The sequence below is a fragment of the Melospiza georgiana genome, chromosome 7 (assembly GCF_028018845.1).
Source record: "Melospiza georgiana isolate bMelGeo1 chromosome 7, bMelGeo1.pri, whole genome shotgun sequence".
NCBI classification, from domain to species: domain Eukaryota; kingdom Metazoa; phylum Chordata; class Aves; order Passeriformes; family Passerellidae; genus Melospiza; species Melospiza georgiana.
The window spans coordinates 26,218,221-26,239,758 of record NC_080436.1 but is presented as its reverse complement, the minus strand read 5'-3'; positions in this window follow the sequence as shown (position 1 = coordinate 26,239,758).

The window sequence follows — 21,538 nt, the reverse complement described above, 5'->3', positions numbered from 1 at the left end:
AAACACCATACTGGGATATATAAACCAGAGTACCATCTGCATGCCACGGGATGTGATTTTTCTGCTGTATTCTCCTCTCCGATTTTGGTCTCTGTTGTTCAAGAAGGATGGAACTGGTTGAACAATGTCCAGAAGAGGCCAACAAGAATGATTAGAAATCCAGAGAATGTGACTGAGGAGGAGAGATTGAAATATGGGGGTTATTTAGTCTAGAGAAGACCAGCCTGGGAAGGAATATGATAAAAGTCTTTAAATACATGAAGAGGAAGAGAACAATTTGTTCTTTATGTCCAGGGTGCAGAGGAGAAGGGTTAAAGTATAAAAAGGGACATGTAGGTTAGATTTAATGAAAAAAACTTTCCTAATAGGAAAGATAAATGAAATCCTGAAATAGCCTGAGATTTGGACTTCAAGGGAGATTTTTAGAGACAGGTTGGACATAGCATGTCTCAGGAATGACAGAGGGAGGACAGGTTTTGTCTGTGGGAAGGCAGACAGAGTTGATGGCACTGAAGAAAGTCACTTGCAGTTCTATTTTGTACACTGTCTACAAACAACTGTGACAAGTTCTTGCTGAGATATGATAATCATGGTAATATGGAATTTCATAGGAGTGATGGGTAATTCAGGCTGTTGGTTTTGCCCTTCTGTACCTTCAAATGTCATAGTCACAACAACAAGCACAGGCATCTCCTCAGGTCTCCAAACTTAGTGCACAAACAAATTCATACACAAATGGCCAAAATGCTTCCTTCTACCCTTGGATAAATGAGATATTCAGCAAAGCAATAAGTATCTGGACCATAATCCGAATGCCTCAACACAACCTGGATTTCTATTGATATTTGAAAAACCTTTAGTAGATTTTCATGATACTATGTTCCAGTAAGAATAAGAGCACAAACTTAAATAGTGCAAAACCCCCATCTCTTTATGGACAGAAAACTATTACCTGAGTCTTGGGAGAGACCAGAGACCATCTTCATAGGTTTATATCTCATGCTTTCTAACATTGGAAGTGTCACCAGGCTATGGATAGCATCCTGAAAGGTGCACAGGTTGTCAGCATTGCTCATGGTAGTGGTAGCCTGCATTTACCTTTGGGGTAAATATTACAGGTTGAAGAGGAACTACTAAAATCTTCATCCAGGCTCCCTCTCTGGGCATTTATTTGATTTATTCTATGGAAGTAATCTCTGTTGCTATACTGTATTTGATGATATGTGCTGTATTAGAACCATGTGAATGCATGCTGGAGACCTCTTGGGGTTGCTGGGATTTGGAGGTTGGTCCTTGCTGAGAGGTGTGGGCTCAGTTATTGCATCGTTTCCTAAGTGGTGGGAAGCTCTAAGTCTGCAAGCATCTTCTTTGACCCCATTTGAGTCTGGTACTAGCTCCCATTGATACCCAAAAACTCTGGGGGGGGGACGGGGGGGGACAGGGACGACAGGATGGGATGACAGCTTACTCCTGTGATTTATGGAGACATTTTGCTTCCTTTTTCTGGCAGCCACAGAAGACCCAGCTCTGTCCTACCTTTGCCCACAGGAAGGTACCACCCCCACAGCCTGTGTGCCACAGGGTGCAGTGACCACTGCCACCCAATCTCTGCCACAGCCAATGGAGGAGGACAGATGTTGTGCCATCACAGCATGGCTCGAGGAGGAGAAATCTCTCCCTGCCACTCCAACTAAAATAAGCTAAATTATGCTTCAGGTGAAGCGAGGAAGAAGGATGATTCAAGTCCTCTGAAGCTAGGCAGAAGTGAGCTGGTCCATGGGATAAGTTCAGTTTTAATTTGCTCTGCTCTGTGGGCAGGGGGCAGCTGTGATGAACCATTTTTGTCACATGAGCCCAGGAAAGTGGTTTTGTCACTGTCAGTAATGAACGTCAGTTCTGTTACTACAGCCTCAGGAGGAGAAAAAGACAGCACTGCTGTGCACAGAGGGCCAAAAATTTCCATAATTTTTCCTTTCCCCCCTTCTCTGTGCGCCATCCTCCCTTGTGCTGCCAAAGAAAAGAGCCCCTCAGAGGTTACCCTCCGCCTTTCTTGAATTCACATGACTTTGCCGCTCCGGATCCTTCACCCCCTGTGTTTAACCGAGGTTATGAAAACCAAGCTGCTTGCTCTGTGTTTGTTTTCAGTGATCTTCTCTGTGTGCTGCCAGCAGCCAGAGCCATGGCCTTTCCCAATCCAGGGCATCACAGAGAGCTCCGAGCGCACCCAGGGTTGACGGCAGAGGTGCAGGAGGCAGCAGCCAAGCTGAGCTTATGTAAAAATTAAGGTCAAGGCCTCACCAAGATTTACAGTGCTTTGTGTTCAAGGTACTGGTGGTTGAGCTTAGGTCATGTTTTTCCTGCTTCTCTGAGGCAGAGATCAGCTGCAGGGTGCAATACAGGGACACAGTGGCTCTCAAAGAGCATGACCAGTCAGCTCTGCAGCTGCACTAGTCTGAACCCTGGATGCAAGAGCCAGCAGCACCTGGGATTTCCACTGGAGCAATTTCCATAATCCTTGGGCATGCTGCAGGTATGAAATTGTGCGTGGAAGAATCCTGGTGGGCCAGCACTTGAGAAATGAATTGGGCAGTTGCTTACAATGATGGCAAATCCCCACAGCATTGGAAAGTAGCATTTCCAAATTGTATTTAGGTGACTTAGAAACTTACACCCCATCTTCAGGCCTGGCAGGCTCATATCTGTGAAACATTTCTGTTGGGAAATAGGATTCTAAAACTCAGCACTAAGTTAACTTAAATCCCACTGATTTTGGCATTATTGGAACATAATTCCTTCTACAGAGGCTTTAAAAGAAGTCCTAGTGAGAAGGAACAGCGGGTGAAAAAGTCAGAACAAAAATTAGAAGGGCAATAGTTTATAGATGCATTGCAGGGTAAGATTAGAAATGTATCTATTTATCTCTGCTGTTTCACTGGCTTCTCTTTTGGTTTTGACTTTTGTGGAATATATTTAATCACTCTCAAATGTCAGAGCACGAATGTGGGTGATGCTGTCCCAGATGGCTAGCACAGAGCATGGGCTTCTCACACAAAGCAGGGGGACATGTGTGAACGCCCGGAGGACTTTCTGTGCTGATCCCATTTCGTGACTTCCTTTGAGACCACAAAGCAGTGCATGAGTCCTCCTTTGTACTTTCTTGTTCAGCTGTGTCTTGAAAGCTGACTAGCACACATCCTAGGGAAGATCCCCGAGGTTGGCTCTGTGCTGAAAGATGCTTGTCTTCCATGGTAGGCAGGGCACTTCCACCAGGGAACATCTGGGGCTGGGGATGAATGAGACCATAGGGGGGAATTCACATCAGCTAGTCCAGAGCTGGAGCAGCTACTCAGTTCTCCATGCAGCTGCACTGCACAAGAGATCAAGCTGTGCCTTGTGTCTTGACATGCATTTGAATGAGAGGAATCAAGCAAGCTTGTTATTTCAGAGCTGGTTATTGATCAGTGTTTTGTTTTCTTTTTTTGGGTGGGGTGTGGGGAGTCTCAAGTTCATAACACAGTTTTTCTACAGATTTTAGTGTCTCTATTCTTCACCAGGCCACAGCCACAGGGAGGCTATGACCACTTCCCTGGGGAGGCTATTCCCATGCCCAAACCACCTTCTGGTGAAAACCTTTTCCTGATATCCAACCTAAACCTCCCCTGACTCAGCTCAAGTTTTCTCAAGTCCTGTCAATGGTCATAAGAGAGAAGAGCACTGTACTTGGCCCTCCTCTTCCTCTCATGAGAAAGTTCAGACTGCGATGAAGTGTTCCCTCAGTCTCCTCCAGGATAAATGGACTGAGTGGCCTCAGTTGCCCCTCAAACAACTTACCCTCCAGGCCCCTCACCATCCTCATGACCCTCCTTTGGATGTTTCGGATTTTGACAGGGGAATGTTGACATAACTGATCCATTGTTGAAAAGCATCACTCCAGGCCAGGAATTTGGATCAGAGTGGGGCAAAGCATTAAGAAAGTTTCTGGTGCCACATGAAGGAGGCTGTCCTGCCAAAGCCAGAGATGGTACCTGCTTTGCTACAAAGATTAAGTCTTGATTTGTGTTTATATTTCATTTAGCATGCTGGTGCCAGTGCCAGTATGAACCTGTAGATATTACTGGAATACAGATCTTAAAAGTAGTTTTTGCATTTGTTCTTAGTCCTTCATGCCGAAGCTTTATTTCCTGCTGACTAGGAACTGTCCATCCTAGCTTTGTGCATTTCCTACGTGAAAAAATTTTACCCAGTTTTCAGTCAATTTAAATTCTGTCTTCTTGAAAGATAGAGAGCTTGAAATGCAAATAATTTAGGTAATGAATTTTCTACCTTTGCTACAATTGTTTTTGTCCCACTAAATAGCCAGGGACCAGGTAGGGAAGGTCAGTCTTGGTTTACCTAAGCTCTTGGAATAGCTTTTGTAACAATGCTTTCTATTGTAGAGGTTCTCATCCAGTGAACTCACCATTCTGTCCTTGTTAGTGCCAGCCTATCATCATCACCATCTTATCATATACTAGGAAAACCCCAAACTTTTTTGTTGTGGAGATGTTTTCATGCTGCCTTTATTTGCCTTATAACTCTGTTTTCTTCTCTTGTAGCTAGCCTTGGAGGAAAAAAAAGTCCTTCTATGCACAGATAACAGAGTTTCTGTTTTAAGTCATGTAACAAAGGCTTGTGTTTTTGTTGTCATGGCTGCCACAGTTTGTTCCCATAGCACTGTCTGTGTCTATGTGGATGTGATTCATTACCTACAGACGCTAGAACCTACACCCTGTCCTGCTGTTTGTACTCAAACTGCTTTCCTATAATAGAACAAACAAATATCTCAGATCTGCCTCTTGGTGGGTTCACGCCAATATCCAAGTTGTTTGGCTTTGATCCATCTCCAAGGACCTATCAATTAATTTACAAAAGCAGGGTTGACAAAGCCATGGAATATTCCATTGTGAGCAGCAATCAATGCACGTTCTATATTTTAATATAAACTGATGTCCTCCATTTCCACGTTATATAAGGCAGCATCCACAAATGCATGATCTTAAAGATTATTCAGAGGAAAAGCATAGTAATAGAGCATAGAGTCATGACAAAAGAACAAAATTTAACAATTTTAAAATGCCAGCTATTAATTGTAAGGGGAGGGGAAATATGTCTTGCCTGAAGTTTTCCTGCAATTGCTGAATGATTGGAGTGCTTGGTGGAGTGCCTGGTGTACTGACTGGAGAGCCTGAAACGCCACAAGAAAAATCAAATACCAAAACACTCAGTAAGTTTATATATTCCTCTACCTAGCTCATGCAAACAATGCCCATTTGGGTATTATTTTTTTACAGAATCACAGAATCATCTGGGTTGAAAGAGACCTTCAAATTATCTACTGCAACCACCAGCCCAGCACCACCATAATCATCCCAACCCATATGCTCAAATGCCACATTCAGACACCTCTTCACCACGTCCAGAGACAGTGACTTCATCACCTCTGTGGGCAGCTTATTCCAATGCCTGACCATTCTTTCAGGAAAATTTTTTTTCTGATATCTAATCTGAACCTTCCCTGGTGCAAATTAAGGTCATTTCCTTTCATTGTTTTCCTAGAGACATGACAGAAGAGACCAAACCCCACCTGGCTCCAGCCTCCTTTCAGGGAGCTGTAGAGAGCAATGGAGTCCCCCTTGAAATTCTTCTCCAGGCTAAACACCCAAGGCTCCCTCAGCTGCTCCTTATAGTACTTGTGTTCCTGAGCCTTCACCAGCTCCACTGCCCTTCTTTGAACGTGCTCCAGCACCTCAACACCTTTCTCATAGTGAGGGGCCCAAAACGGATCACAGGTGTGAACTCACCAGTGCCGAGCACAGGGCGACAGTCACTGCCCTGGTCCTGCTGGCCACAGTGTTTGTGATACAGGTCAAGATGCCTTTGGCCTCCTTGGCCACCTGGGCACACTGTTTGTTCATATCCAGCCAGCTGTCCACCAGCACTGCAAGTTTCTTTCTGCTGAGCAGCTTTCAAGCCACTCTTTCCTGGTCTTACAGCACAGACCCTGCCCTCCCCTCCAAGTTACTACAAAACATACTGCCTGCAAGTAGTTGTAGGTGTACGCTTAGGTATATAGAACATGATAAAGAATCGAAAATTTCTTGTAAATTCACCCTTTTAATGTATAAATTCACTAATCAGTACTAGAATCTCTTAGGATTGGAGCCTGTTTCATCAGCTCTCACAAGCATGAAACAGAGCATTCAGTCTTCAAAGTGAAACACTTTGCTTTGCCACTAGACCACCCCCACTTGAATTTCCTTCATAATTCTTCTTTTTTCTTTTTCCTGTACCTTTTACTGCTTTCTCCTCCCCATTTTCCTCAATATTCCAAGAAAATTCCTTAAATATTTCTCCAGAATCTCACAATGTCAAAACCCTGAGGTCTGCCCAATTTAATTTTATTTCCATAAAAGGCAATTCACCTACCCTTCTTTCAAGCAATGCAACACATTCATTTTGTAGAATTAGCCTCTGAAAAACTACCCTGACTCCAGCGTTTGAAGGAAACTAATTATGTCCCTCCATAGAAGAACTCCCTGGACTGTACCATTAGAGACAAAGAAATTTGGGGAAGACGTGTCATATTTCCCATGGTTGAATCCTGCTAAGTGCTTGCCCTTTCTCATATTTTGTGGCAATAAACTCCATATGCTAACATTGAAGTGGAGGGTTTTTCAGTCAAGTTGCCACAAGTATAACAAGGTGTAATAAGGAGAAAATAGGGAATAATTTAAAAGATAGGGTATCTACATCACGTGGAAGGTTCAATTCAAGGCTGGATATTCGCCTGAAGAAAGAGTACTTCAAACTGGAATTAGATGAGAAGACTCCTAAAGGCTGTGTTAGAACAGAGTAGCCTCTTTCAACTTCTCGTGTAGGAAGTATTTCAGTTCCTCAAAACTGCATCATGACTTTCAGCTTTCATTGGCTGCTGTCTGGATAGATGCCAGCACAGAGGAGGAAAGGGAAAACGTGTTCTTTTTCTTTCACTCCAGCTAGAAATCTGGTTTCAAGGAAAATATCTGCTCTGCCTTTCATTGAACTCGGTGTTGGGCCAGTTGATGTGTTAGGGCTTGGGGATATTCCATGAGTGTTCTAACAACAGGGACTCATTTGATGGCCATGCAGCCAAACGTCCTCTGTGTGGCTTTGTGGGATGGGCAATTGTCAGGTGGCCTTTGAAGGAAAACACTGTTTTCTTTGCAGAAGTGGAGGTTTGGGTTCTGCTCTGCTTATCTCAGGTAGGTTCTCCCTCTACAAAGTCAGAGTCCAGGACACTTCTCATGAACAGGCCATTCAGAGCTCTGCAGCAAAGTAAACAAAAAGGATCTGATCACAAACAGCTCATTATCTACTACAATTTCTGAATCATCACAACCAGCTTGGAATGGGAATCCCGTCTAAGCTGGTTGTTTTTGGCAAACCAGGCCATCCCTTGTGACCAGAAGTGACTGGTTTCTTCCCTTTATTCCCCCACACTTTGCTGAACATAACACAAGATACTTTCCAGCCTTCGTTGTGGGTAAAGACAAGGAACCAAAGGGACCAGGAACGCTTTCCAGTGGCAGCCATGCTGGAGCAGAGCTCCAAGCAAAGCAATGTGGAGAAAGGACAGCAAACCTGTCATTTGGGCAGCTCCCTTTCACAGTACTAACAGCAGCAAAGGAGAGGCCAGATAATGGCAATTTGGGATGGGAGAGATGGGTAAGAAGCCATGATGTGGGCTGGAGTGCATCCACTAAGTGTTCAGAAAAGAGACAGTTTTCAGCAGGATCTTGAAATGCACTGCAATCTAGTAAACATGTGTGTGTCAGCAGCAAGGCTCGAGAGTGCTCTGGGGATTTATTTATTTCCTGGAGACTCTGACACAAAGAAAAAACAATAGAGGAAAGAAGAAGAAAAATTACATGCCAGTTTCTGTGCAAAGCATGGGAAAACACACTTTGTATCAATGAAATATTTTATCTCTTCTGAAATAGGTCAACTTGTGTCACTCTTGAGTACTTTAAAGCATAAGACAGAACAGAAAATTCAAAATGAAGAGCTCTTTTGAACAGGAAAATCCAAATGTTTCAAAGAATGCTAATTTTTATCTTAGTAGATTTTTCATTAATACACAACCACAAATGAACAGTGTGGCAAAGCCAAAAAGAAATGTGTAAACTTGCAAAAAAATCCCATGTGAAAAATTTTCTCTGGGGAAAAAATTACATTTCCACAGTTTAAAAACATGAAAAAGCTGGGGACATAGTGTTTTAATCCTTGTTTGTGTATCTGGGAAAGTGGGTGTCAGCACCACTCATTTTTCCCTTCTTGGATCCCAGTGGGTGCCACAAGAAGCAATTTTCCTACCCATGCTGAGAGGACATAAATACCACAGAGGAATTTCTTCAGATTTGAAGCCAGTGCTCTGTCATAACATGGACAATACCTTGGAGGTGCTGAAGTACTAACAAAAGGAGAAGTGATTCAGGCCTGCATTTGGGTTTCTGCATCAGAACTGAGCCGACTGCTTGATCCCATCACAGGCAGGCAGGAGATCTGAGTCAGTGAGGGTGGTAGAAAGGAATGAGTACATCTGAGCCTCCCAATTGCACATGACGAACCAATTGGAATACCAGCACAACTCAGTCTTTCCCTCCAAACACACAGAGATGCTTTATGCAGCTCTCACTGTGTAGGGGAGATGGACAGTTCTCCATTGGGTACAGAGGAACAACATGAAAGTCCAGCATAAACATGCCTCTGTCAGAGCCATCGCTGCCCACCTCCTCCCCATCACTTACTCATCCCTCCCATGGGCAGGACTGGGGATGAAATAGCAGTGGAAAGCAAAGACAGGCCTGCCGAAAAAGAAATTGAGCAGCTGCTGGAGCCTCAGAGTGACACTGGAGTAAATAGTTTGTGTCTGTAATGACAGGAGCTTAATACAGGGATCATCATGCATATGACAGACACTGGGTCCCTTTGTGTTGTGGGCATATGGAAACCAACACGCTCAATTAATCCCATGTTTCTGGACCATGTTGTTGTGTGTGTAGATCTGTTCCAGAGGACAGACTGGAAAGCCCTGGAGCAACCACTGCTGTCTTTCAAGGAGTACATCCAAGCCTCTTTGAAAATACTCAGTGGGGAATGTTTACTCCAGATATTGTCCTCCAGTGCAAATTGCATTTCATCATGGGCCTGGGATAGTGGAGGGGAAAAGGGACTCCTTAGTATAATGGGCTCAGACTGAAGTCCTAAAGGCCAAGCTCATGTTTTGAAGCTGTAGGGAACCATTGCTGACAATAGCAAAACATGGATGACAATGGAAAGAATTATAGAAAACACCTAGTGGGGAGAAGATGGCCTGAACAGCAGAGAGAACTTCTGTAGGGAAGGAACAAGAAGCATCACATCAAAGTAGAACTATAAATTATACTTTGTGTAATAAATTACACTTTGGTTAGCCCAAAACAACCAAATCATCACAGAAACTATAACAACAATTTATTTCACTCTTAAGGTCATGTTACTCAGCAGCTGGAAAAGTGGAGGCCCTTTCTTGCTGCTCTGTTCCCCAGATACAGTGTCTGTCTTACTATCATTAACCTGTTTCCTGCAAGATAAATTGAAAATCTTGAGACTGCTCAGACAGAATGTGCTAATTAGGAACTGAAGGAGCATTTTGCAAGGTATGATTCACTGTGCTTGGACACTGAGTGATAGTGTGCGTTGGCAGAAGGTATGCAAATTGACAGCAAAAAGTAATTTGAACCCACGATATCTTCCCCCAAGTATTCTGAAATTCAGGAAGGTCAGAAGTGACAGAAACAGAAAGCCCTCTTTGTATGGTACATCTCCAGAAAAAGTGGAGTACTCCAATATTGCAGTACGCTTTGATGAGGATGAGGTGATTTGCTAACTCAGGGACCACTGAGCCAGAGGGCACATCCTGCATCCCACAAAGAGCAGAGCCTCCCAGCCTGAAGATGGATACACTGCCCATTTAAGAGAGTCCCAAGCTAAATGGACAGGCTGCTGCAATGAAGACATCAAAGTCAGGAGGAATGACATGTAGATAAGAAGGAAAATTAAAATATGCACACAAAAAGAAACAACCAGTTGCTAAGGCCAAAATAACCCCCCATCCTTTAGCCTTCACAGACAGAAATTCTACACACCAGGATCAAGAGTTCCAACCAAGTAAAGGGTTCTCCTCTCAGATGAACTGGTTCTCCAAAAATTTAGCACTGAATTCCCAGATGGTAGGTAAGTCAGTAGATGATGCTAAGAACATGTCTTCCACTAGACAGATTAGAATCTTTTTTTAGGGTCAAGGAAAAATACTGTCCAGTGCTCAGTGACAGCAGCTGGAGCTTTGCCATAAACTTCATTGGTACAAGATTTCCAGTCTTGCTTCTGGCAGATCCTCCTGATCTCCAGCCTGAAGCCCTCCCATACAAAGTAATCCACCAAACTTCTTTCTTGCCATTGCAGACAACTAGCAGAAGACCAGGCCATGTAATCTATGCCTTTTTCCTATAGGGTTCCCCTCATTATCCTGACCCAGGTACATCTGAATGTCCTATTTTCTCCTTACTTCAGTGAACCCCATTCACTGATACCTGTTCCCTGCCTGTATTGGTCAAAACCTTATCCAGACTGATTCTCTAGACCTAAAGGCCAGGTTAATCCAAACCTAGACAAGGAAAAATACTGGTAGAGGCCTCCAGACACAACGTGGTGTTGGGACATATGGGCTGAAATGGTGTGCTAAACTAAATGGTGGTGGCAGGAGAAGATGGGGACAACAGACTTTTCCAGAAAATTCAGAAAATTCATGCCTCATAAGTACAGCTCTTCCTGACAGAGAGCCAGAAGAAAATGCTCATCCAGGTTGGGACACACTGTTTCACCCACAGCCATCTTGGAACGGCTTTATTCCTTTCTATAACCTCACACAACACTGGCAACAAAGAGATAATCAGCAGGACAATGTCTTCATTTAGAGAGTGATGGTTCCCCCTCCTTTCTGGTAAAGACCTAGGCCTGTGGTTGGAGGTCAGCTGGGATGCAAGGGCAGCCAAGTAGCTCTTTCAATCCACAATGGGATGGAGCAGCCATTTTAATAAAAGGGAGAAAGAGCTGTTTCCTCTGTGGCTGAAAAAGCTTGTAATTGACCTGGCAGAGCATGCAAACCCTGGTTTGCATGGGAAATGCCCTCTTTTCCCTTACACATGTGCTCCTTTGTAATACTGCTGGGGACTGCTATGCTGCTGTCTGCAGTGTCTAGCTCTTAATTAAGTGCAGCAGGGTCTGTTGACACAGTGGGACAGAGCAGGAGGCTGCTGGCAAAGCCCTCACCAAAGACAGCTCAGACAGCACAGCCAAACCTGGAGGAAAGTGAAACAGCTAAAACAGAGTCCCATCTCCCACCCCAGAGCATGGTCAGAGCAGGCCACACAACCTGTCTCCAAATATTACTGCAGCTTTTGCTCCACCCCTGACCTGGAAAGTATGAATATCTTCCCACATTAGGCTAAAAAAGAGCTGAAAATCAAGGTGAATTTTACCTGCAAAAAGAATCCTACCTGCTTGTATGACTTTCACATCATGATCAGCCATTTTCTGACCTCTCCTCTCATTTGTCCCAAGGGCTGCACAAGCTCAGATCCAAAAAAATCCTATGTCATATCCCAAGAACAAAGTATTAAACATAGCAAACAGGTGTATACAGAAATAGGAGGACACAAGGATTCCAGCTAGTTTTGTAGCTATGGTTTTGCTGATATTCAGCAGCAAAAAAAAGTTAAAGTGAACAGAAAAGGGGATAGATGACAGAGTATAAATACTCAGTAGGTATATGGATTACATGTTAAAAGTGCACTGGCTGTGTCAAGCCAGCATTAGCTGCTCACTCCCTTTTCATGGAGGTGGCTGGTTCAAAGTGGGGGGATCTAATATGTTTCTTGAATCAGCGTGTTAAAATTCAGTATTTATTAGATCCTGCCTTTGCTGAGTCTCTTAAACGTGGGAGAGGCAACACTGTTTTGCTTCCAAATTCTTGTCAGGAACCTAATTTCTACTCATTTTTTCTTTGTCAGTTCTTTTTCTCCGGTGCATCATTTCTCCAGCTCCTCTCCTGTTTCCTTTATCTCCATCTGTCCCCAAACAGTACTGTTTTCCTGCTGCAAAATAGATGCAACTATTGCCAATTTATGCTTAAGTTCCTTTTCTTCCTCTCTCTTTATAGTATACTGAGTCACATAAAACAGAGATGAGGGAATCTGCCTGCCTCATGGCAAGATTGCCTTTGCTGAAATGATTTGTCTAACCTGCTATTAAAACTATTCAGACATGGAGATTTCACAAGTGCCCCAGGCAATTCTATTGCCTAAAAATAGACTCCTGTTTATCAAATAGTCTGAAACTATAATCTGTAGCAAAGTATTATCTTATGCTCTACAGCACCAAGGCTGGGACAAATGAAGAGGTCAAAATAATCTTCTGCCATCATTCCAGGGTCAAAAGAAGTGCTTAGAGCACAGTCTTCTGCATTTAGTCACAGCATGTCTCCTGGTTGCTCTGTATACTGAAGATGCTTGAGCTGGTCCTGAAAGGTACATGCAAGGACCCATGGTAAACAAAAAATAATATCTGAGTTGCTGAGATTACAGCTCTGAGTTGTGGCTACTTCCCTCCCCACTCAGACACCTACAGCCACACCCACACCTTTCTTGGAAACTCTCTTGGGTTTCAGCTCCAGAGGAGCAACTGTGGGACAAGATGAGATAGGTTTTTTGGGAGAGTGGCTTTGTTTATGGCTGGGATTACTTTTACCCCAGCATAGGAGAATAGACATAGTCAGATGAAAGATTAGGAGTAAAATTGAAGCATTTTCTCTCTTGAGTGTTATAGTGAACACAGATTTTTCCAGGTGAACACATTTCTAATGCCTCCCATGCATCACACTGCTGGTTGAAAGCTCCAGCATCATGGATCTTGACCCTCATAGAAGTGTTGGGCTTTTTGCTGAAAAAAACCCCAACAAATGAAACAAATCAGGGGCCATCCAAAGAACTGTATACTTCACATGCGTGTTCTATGAAGCTATCAACCATCAGATTATCAGATTTAGTGTTCTGAAGTCTTATCTGAAAAGAAGCTAAAACCAGATACATATTTTCACAGAAAATGCCAATGACTTTAGCTCTTATGTGAATGAACCATGACTTGCTTAGCCCAGGCTCATGCAACAGATCTAAAGATCTCAGAAACAACTCAGTTGGTGCCGTAGTGAAATACTCAACCTGATAAAATGCAAACTGTCCTGTTCACAGGTCATAGCTGTGGTTCTGAAACAATCAGTGGAGCTGAGCTAGGAGTGAAGGGAAAACACAGGGTCTTACCTTGCTTCCCTGCCCACTGAGTTGTGGTGAATGTTATAATTTATTTGCTTTGTATTGCTCTCTTCTCTGCTGACTGGCAGCCACTCTGGTTTTCAGGGAGAACATTAATGACTAATGAAGTTAGCAAGTTTCCCAGAGGAATGCTACTTCTCTCCTGCCTCTGGGCGGTCTGGAGATCTACCTAGGACAGAGCAGCAGGACACCCCTTGGTGCTGAACAGGAGGATGTGCCCAGTGGTGGCTCTAGACAATGTGTGAACAATGAGATCACAACAAACCCCTAATTTAAAGGGGTGTTGCTCAAACTCCATATGGTTCAGAAAACTGTAGGGCAGCCCATACTGTTCATGAACATACATCCATTTAAACAGAAGCTCTATGTTCAGTAAATAATAATGGCTTTTGTTCTGTAAGCTGTGCTCATCTCTTTGGCAAAGCTACTTACCCCACACTCAAGGAGGGGCAGGATTTCCTTTGGCTGACTTACTTTATACTTTTTGGCTATGGAATGGGTGTAGGTTTCTAAAATGAGAATGATTGACACTTTCTGCACATATGCAGCCAGGCTCTAGAATCCATGGTGGTGGAGCGATTGATCTCAGAGGAGGTTTTCCCATTTACTTCGGCAGTGAGTTTGTCTTTCTATGCACATGGAGGTACAAATCCCGGAGTGAATTCACCTGGACTTTCCTTGTTCATATATGAGCATCCATAAAGTGAATTTCGAGGAGTCAGTGCATTTTTCTTTCCAGAATAAATAATGAAGTCCTATCACCTGAAAGTTTCAAAGACATGTCCAGCACTTAATGCTGTTTGTCTAGTAACAATTGTGACAGATGTTGTGAAATCGTTGGATTATCTAGAATCACAAATAGAAGTTTCCATCCAGGAATTTCCTTTTGCAAAAGGACACAAGATTCAATAGACAAATACTAAAGAATCAAAGTTATAATTCTTATAAAAATTATCGAACATTCCAGTCCAGATCTTGCCATCAATGTTGTTAAATCTTCAGCCTGCTGTCCCAACATGAAGGAAATCAGATGGGAGTATTTATGGCAGCTGTTAAGACGAGGCAAAAGACGTCCAGCTGCAGTTCTGAATGGCTTTTTGCAGCTGCACATGGTGGTGCTGAGACGGCCTTGATATGCTGCCTAGTGTTCCCAAATTAGCTCCCAGCAAAGAGCTTAAGCCTCTGAGCTGTATGATGGTGGGTGTCTCAGTGCTCTAACTTCTGCTTACCCTGGGAATTGAGGTAAACACGTCTGGCTGTCCGGACTGTGAAAAATACGATTTGCCGTTGAAACATGTCTGGCCTAATTATCTTCATGCCTTGCTCCAGAGCCGTGTGATCCTCCTAAGGGTGTGATTTCAGACATATCCCCTTCCCCATGAAAGGGAAACTGAGCATCTGAGCCTCATGTAAACAACAGTGCAGCACCCTATGACTAATGCTGCTGGAAGAGGGTCTTTGGTATCTGAGAACTTTATTCTCATGAGGAAAATTTGGCCGTTTGGCTCATGTCCCTTGCCAATCGAGTTCACACAGGCTGGGAGGACTCTCTCATAGCCTATGACTGACCATGAAGAGGAAGATTATGCCTAGGAATGGGTGCTGTGCTAGACAACAGTTCATGGCCAAATTTGATGAATTAATAGGATGAGGAGAAGCTTATTTGGATTTCTCTGGGATATTTTTACTCTGCAGACTAAGGTAGTTGCTTTCCATGGTTTTCTAAGCCTGTAAATTCCTTCTGGCCTGAACAATATTTTTATTATTATTATTTTTAAGCATGTAGACTAAACACAATCCATACATCTCTGAGCTGCCCAGGCATTTTCCCTTGCATTGGGAAAGCAGGGTCCTTTGACTTGTTTACAGCCTGCTCTGTGCTTTGGGTGGCTGACTTTGCAGGACCTCTTTTGATTTGGGTGACATAAGGGAGGCAGTAAGAAGGTCATGGCACCCCCAGCTTGCTGTGCTTTATTCTCAGTAATTGAAGGAGCACCACACATAAACTCTGCTGGGACAGCTAGTCTCTAAGAGGACAAATTCCAATTTTGTACTGAGTGGCACAAATCCAGAGTCACTTTACTGAAATCAGCAGAGTTATTTTGGGTCAGGACTGAAAAGAACCTAGCCTAAGGTCAGAATCTGAGTTATCAATCCTCAGAAGCTGTAGAGATTAGATGGTACTTACTTGGAAAGCCAAGGAATATCTGAAGATATTCAGACTTGAGCTGCCTGACCTGACACAGCTGAAAGCTGTTCTAGTTCTCTAGCTCCTCTCTGGCAAGAGACTTACAGCAAGGACATTGATCAGTTCACTATTTCTCTGCAAGGACTCTTATAAGGGCTTTCACAGGGTCCCTGGGATCATATCTTTTCCTGGTTACAGCAGTGGGGCTGGTACAGGACACTTTGAGCCCTCTGAGCAGTTTTGGGCACCACAATATAAAAAAAGACATCAAGCTTCAACATCCTCATAGCAGAAAGTGGAGGGGCAGGAACCAACCTCTTCACTCTCATGCCCTGTGACAGGACTAGAGGAAACAGCATGAAGCTGAGTCAGGAAAGGCTTAGGCTGGATATGAGGAAAAGGTTTTACACCCAGAGGGTGGCTGGCACTGGGACGGGCTCCCCAGGGAAGTGTTCACACCACCAAGCCTGACAGAGCTTGAACAGTGTTTGGACAATGCTCTTGGGCCCATGGTGTGACTCTTGGGGTGTCCTGCACAGGACCAGGAGTTGGATTCATTGATCCTGATGTGTCCTTTCCGACTCAGCATACTCTATGATTCTGTGATTTTATGTTCACAGATGGATAAATAGAGTCTTAGACACATGGAAGGGACTGAATATGTATGAATGAATAAACAGAAGAGGAATGGAAGGAACGGGAGAGAAACCAGTCCTTCCCACAATGCCTTCAAATGGCTCTATTTGACATAGACGTAATTCCTCTTCCCCTCAAACCCCACCCCTGAAAAAGCAACAAACAGTATAGGGAAGGATTTTCAATTCTGAATTAATGTTCATGATATACATTAATAAAAAGCCATCTGCTGAGTTTTTGTTGACATTATTGTTCCTTGCCTGGTACTTCTCTTTTTTAAGGAAGGCCTCTGCAGCGTTTGGGCAACTTCTAGGTATTATCCCAGCTCTGTAGACAGAAAACCTTACACAATCATATTAACTGAAGAAAACCTAACTTGGCTTCAAACCCTGTCCTTCCTCCTCACAGTGAATGGTCTCAAACTGCTTAAGTAAGTAGGAAGTTAGTAATCTTAATTATAGATTTCTAATTAGAAATCTGTCATATTTATACAGTTACATACACTCCCACACAATACACTCAGTAACATTTGATTGGAAGTTAAACTGCAGAACACTGATTTGATCTGGACAACATCAGTTCAAGAACATCTTCTCCAGCACCAATCACTCTGCCCTTTAAGTTTAGCCTGAAGATTTCAGAAATCACATCACTCTTCAGCTCCACCACAATTTTACCAGGTCACCTCAGAATAACAGTTTAATATACAAGGATCTGTGTGATATACACTTCTCATCTGTGATGCTCATTCTGAAACTCCTGGGAGGTTTGTCAACATGCTGGATGTGCAAGAGTCTGTTTTTGTGCTGGTACAAAGAGGGTTGCAGGTAAAATTTGACTATGGTCATCCCTCATCTGGAAACTTCCAAACAGGGTGAGATTGGCTAAATTATGAGTTCAGGACTGAATGGCAAAGATGTTTCCTTCTTGTGATGGGTTACACATCCTTCAAAGCTCGCTCCTATGTTTTACTCAGCTGTTCTCAGACTTTTCTGAAAAACTCATGAAGTGGAAAGTGACACAGCAAACCTGCTTGAATGACTTCTTTTAAAGGCCCTTTAAAAGTCTATTACATGTTACAAACAGTCAGCAAGACAAGATTGCAGAAACTTTCTTTAAAAGCTTTTTGTTTCCTCTCTTCATTACCAGGAACATTTTTTCTTGGCTATTCACCCTCTAAAATCTCACAGAAAGGAAAAATCCAGCTACTTTGGATGCAGTGGGGACAGAGCTTTCTCAGCAGGTACCCGCTTGATTCCAAAGTTTAAAAAAGTATTTTAGATGTTTTTATAGTAAAATGCTTTGAATGACCAGAACCTACTCGTAAAACATTTTTCAAATATTATTAAAAATATATAACTGGTAAGGATTTATTTTTTAGAAATAATGCTCACCTTTTAATACAAATTTTCAGTGTAAGACTAACCAAAACCCCTCATTTAAGTAAAACCCATTCTTTCCCCTATTCATGTGTTGAAATTTGGTTCAGGTTCTTAAATTACCATTGCAAACCCCTATTTAGGTAAATTAAAAAAAAAATTTATTGTCTGAGAATACTCTTAATGGCTTAATAAAAAAAAGTACTAAAAAAGACTTTAATGGAAACAGGCTTCATTTGCACCTAGGTATAAGGTCTTTACATTTTGGCCCAGAGATTCAAAACAAAATGCTTGCAGCTTGATTTCTAGATTTGTATCAAACACAACTGGCACATGTATCAGTACATCTTGTATCTTTATATATCAGGCCAACTTTGTAGGCGTTCAAATAAGAACATTAACGTGTATTTGAAGCACGTATCTTAGAAACCTGTCTGCATTACTGTACTCAAACTTAAAAACAATTCTCTAGAGTTTATGTAAAAACAAAAAACGTTTTCTCTTCCATACCCATTAGGAGAGAAAAATCAAAAACATCAAAGACATTAAAGCAGACGGGTGATTTCTGTCAGTTTTGGAAGGTCCAACAGGTAAAGACTGTATTCCAACCCAGAGTTATGATATCCATCCTATTTCAAAGGTGATGGTATAATTCACCATGTTTTGCTTTAAAAACACTATTTATTTTTAATAAAAAACATTCACTCACTGGCCTGTTAGCTTGGCAGCCACTGCTTAATGCTGTCAACTGGAACATGTGAGTTTGTGAACAAACTCAAGTTCCCAGGACCTAGGCTGGCAGAGGCTAAGTGCTTTTTGGAGATGCTGCATTTGAGTCCCTGGAGGAGGGAAAATGGCTTTCAAGCTCTTTAGGGATAAGAGATTCATGGGGTCTTGTTACAGCAGGCTCCCTTGTGTCTCATTTGCGTGTGCCTTCTTGGCTGGGCAAAACAGTATGAGCTGATGAGACCATGAAGGAAAACAAGGGCGAGGAATTAAGGGGTTTTTGGACAGCAGAGATTGGGGTCTAGATGCTGGGCTTTTAATGCCAGACTATGAAAGAGAAAGAATAGTTCTTAAAAGAGGGAAATGATTCAGGGCTACAAATAACTCTGGGATGACTGGCATCTTAACCCTGTGGGTGCTGTCATAATTGGAAACATTTCTCTGAACTGTGGGTCTTTGTCTGAGACCACAGGTAGTGGAAACTTATTCTGTCATATTGTGTCATTAACATTCATGACACAGACTTTAGGAAATTCAGCATTTTGAATGTTACTTTGTGTTGTGTAGCTCCCATCCCTTAGAATCTCAATCAAGATTCACTACCTCGTTAATTTAGGGACTCCCTGGAGTCACTGGGTGGAAAGTGATTGGCTCCAATTGAGCACAGGACTAATGTGAAACATTGCATTCAATTCAGTCACATTGCATTGAACCACTTTTCAGTAAGCTGTGAAATTCTTGCTGGATGCTTCTCCTGAATGGGACTTTGGTCCAACCACAAGAAACTCTCTGAAAAGAGAGGCTCTCTCTGCCTTTTTCTAGGTCATCCAGCTAATTGCATTGATTTTTAGTTGTAGCCCTGTCTGTAAAGAGGCAGCAAAGACAAGGATTGTGTTTTGCCAGGATGATTTCCCAGTCTCTCTTTTGGAAGAGCCATCTGGACTTCATATTCTCCGTGCCATTTTCTGGGTACCTACCTATTCCTGCTGTCGGGTTTCTGTGGCAGTGAAAATTTCTGGCATGACTCTCATAATGTTAACATTAAACCCATCAGTTGTACTTGAGGCAACCCACACATCTTCCTTTCTGATGCTAATTTGGTTTCCTCCCTGGAAGTCTAAAATATCAAAGCTAATCCTTTGCAGCATTTCTTTAGAACAGCCATTCTAAAATGGGGCTGGACACCATTTCTTTCCAACTTCTAGTGCTGATGTTCCAAGTCACTCATTATCTCTCTTCCTCCCCCCCGCCCCAACTCAGTGGACAAATGGAGTCTTTATAAGAGAATAAAAGAATCCAAATACATTTTGGTGCCAGCTATAAAAATTAAAATCGAGTTCAATCCAGATATTTCCCTTCCTATCACATTCAAAGCCTCTCTTCTGCAAGGATCTGCTCTTGTGCTCAGTGTTTCTATGCCTGTAACCCACAATTACAGCCTCTGAGCTCAGAATGCTTGAGAGAGGTAAAACCAGCAGGGACATCTTGCCTGAAATCCAGTAGCACTGAGGTCAGTGGCTTTAGGCCTTAACGGAATATCTCAAAACCATTTTGGCCATTTCGTGGCAGGAGCTGAGCTTCTGAGGTGGGTGAGAGAAGTAAAACACTTTGCTAAGAAAGCCAGTGTCTGAGGCAGGAGGCAGGAGACAGGCTGAATGGTTTGCAGCACTGTGCTGTGGGATTTGGTGGGGTTACCCGGAAGAAACTGGCCTCAAAGCTGGCCTGATGAATCTTGCAGAAAGATTTCGCCACTAACACTTTGCAGAATTACATCTACCAATTATTGGCTGGTATTTCCTAGCAGAAGTAATTTGTACTTCTTTTTTTCCCTTTTTAAAAAAAGGAAAAACCACCACCAGCCTTTCCAAGGGAACATCAGAGTGCTGCTTAACCAATAAAGCATTTTCTTTCCTTCAGGGAAAGAAGCATCCTTCTATTTCATATAGATTTTACATGCCTTGCAACACCCTTTGAACTTTTCCAGGCTTAGACTACAGTGCCTCCAGTACTGGCATTAAAGCTGATTTACACCCCATAGTAAAGTAAAACACTGTCAGATTAAGAGCTTTGAAGGCCTTGGCTTCATGGAGGTTAATGGAGTGCATCCCGTTAATGTCAGCTCAAGGATGGTTCAAGGGAAAATGGAATAATATTAAAACAAAGACAATTACAGGAAAAGTGACACTTGGTACTTTTGTGAGGCTTATTCTTGGGACAAACTTGATCAAAATTTCCAAATTCACTGAGCAGTCTGAGTCAGCAAACCTGGCTATCCTCTTCCTCCTCATATTCCCTAAGAGTTGTCATAAGAAATGACCATATTATTAAGATATTTTTCAGTAGCTCTCTTTTGGCACTTTTGCTACTTAAATGGGCTTGAAAGTAGAGTGTAGGTAGTAGATGCATCTATCTGTTCTTCTATCTGTTCTTCCAGTATACACTTTTCTATTTTATTATTAGTGGGGCAAGCTTGTAAATGACAAGTTCATATCAGTCTTAAAACTCAACCAATTCTAGTGCACTCATGCTGTAGCCTCTGCTTTTATCTCTAAAGTTCTTGTGGTCTTCAAAAGTTTGTAATAACCTTGCTCTCCAGTGGGACTAAGGTCTGCCTCAGGTTGGCTTGTCCCCATAATTTCTTCAGCAAGGACACTGAATGGATGATCTGGGCTTTGGCACGTCCTGGTCCTTAAGCACAGATTACATTATTTTGACATATCTAAGAAGCAGTGTTATAAGCAGGAAGATTGCAAAATTAAGGTGTAAGGAAGGAGAATTTGATGCATTTCCCACAAAGACTCAGCAGATGGTGGGAGTCAGATTGATCTGAACTAACAAGTGATTGTTAGTTTATTTTCCAGAACAGTCCTTCTACTTTTTGCTTTTTAGAGAGCAAGTTAGATTTATCTGGCGTCTCTCTTTCTCTTGTGGATGACTCATGCACATGTATTTTTATGCATACACTTTGGTATTAATCAGTAATTTCCCTCTGATTCAGTCCTTTTCTCTCTGCTTCTCATTAAATGTTCCTGCCAATGACTTTGCATTCAGTCCTGAGCTTATCCAATCCTGCAAGCTTTGGCATTCTTTTACCTGTTGAAAGGATGAAACCAGTGTCAGGCTGGAAATTAGTAAATTTAGAAAGAACCTAACAAAGAGTGAGT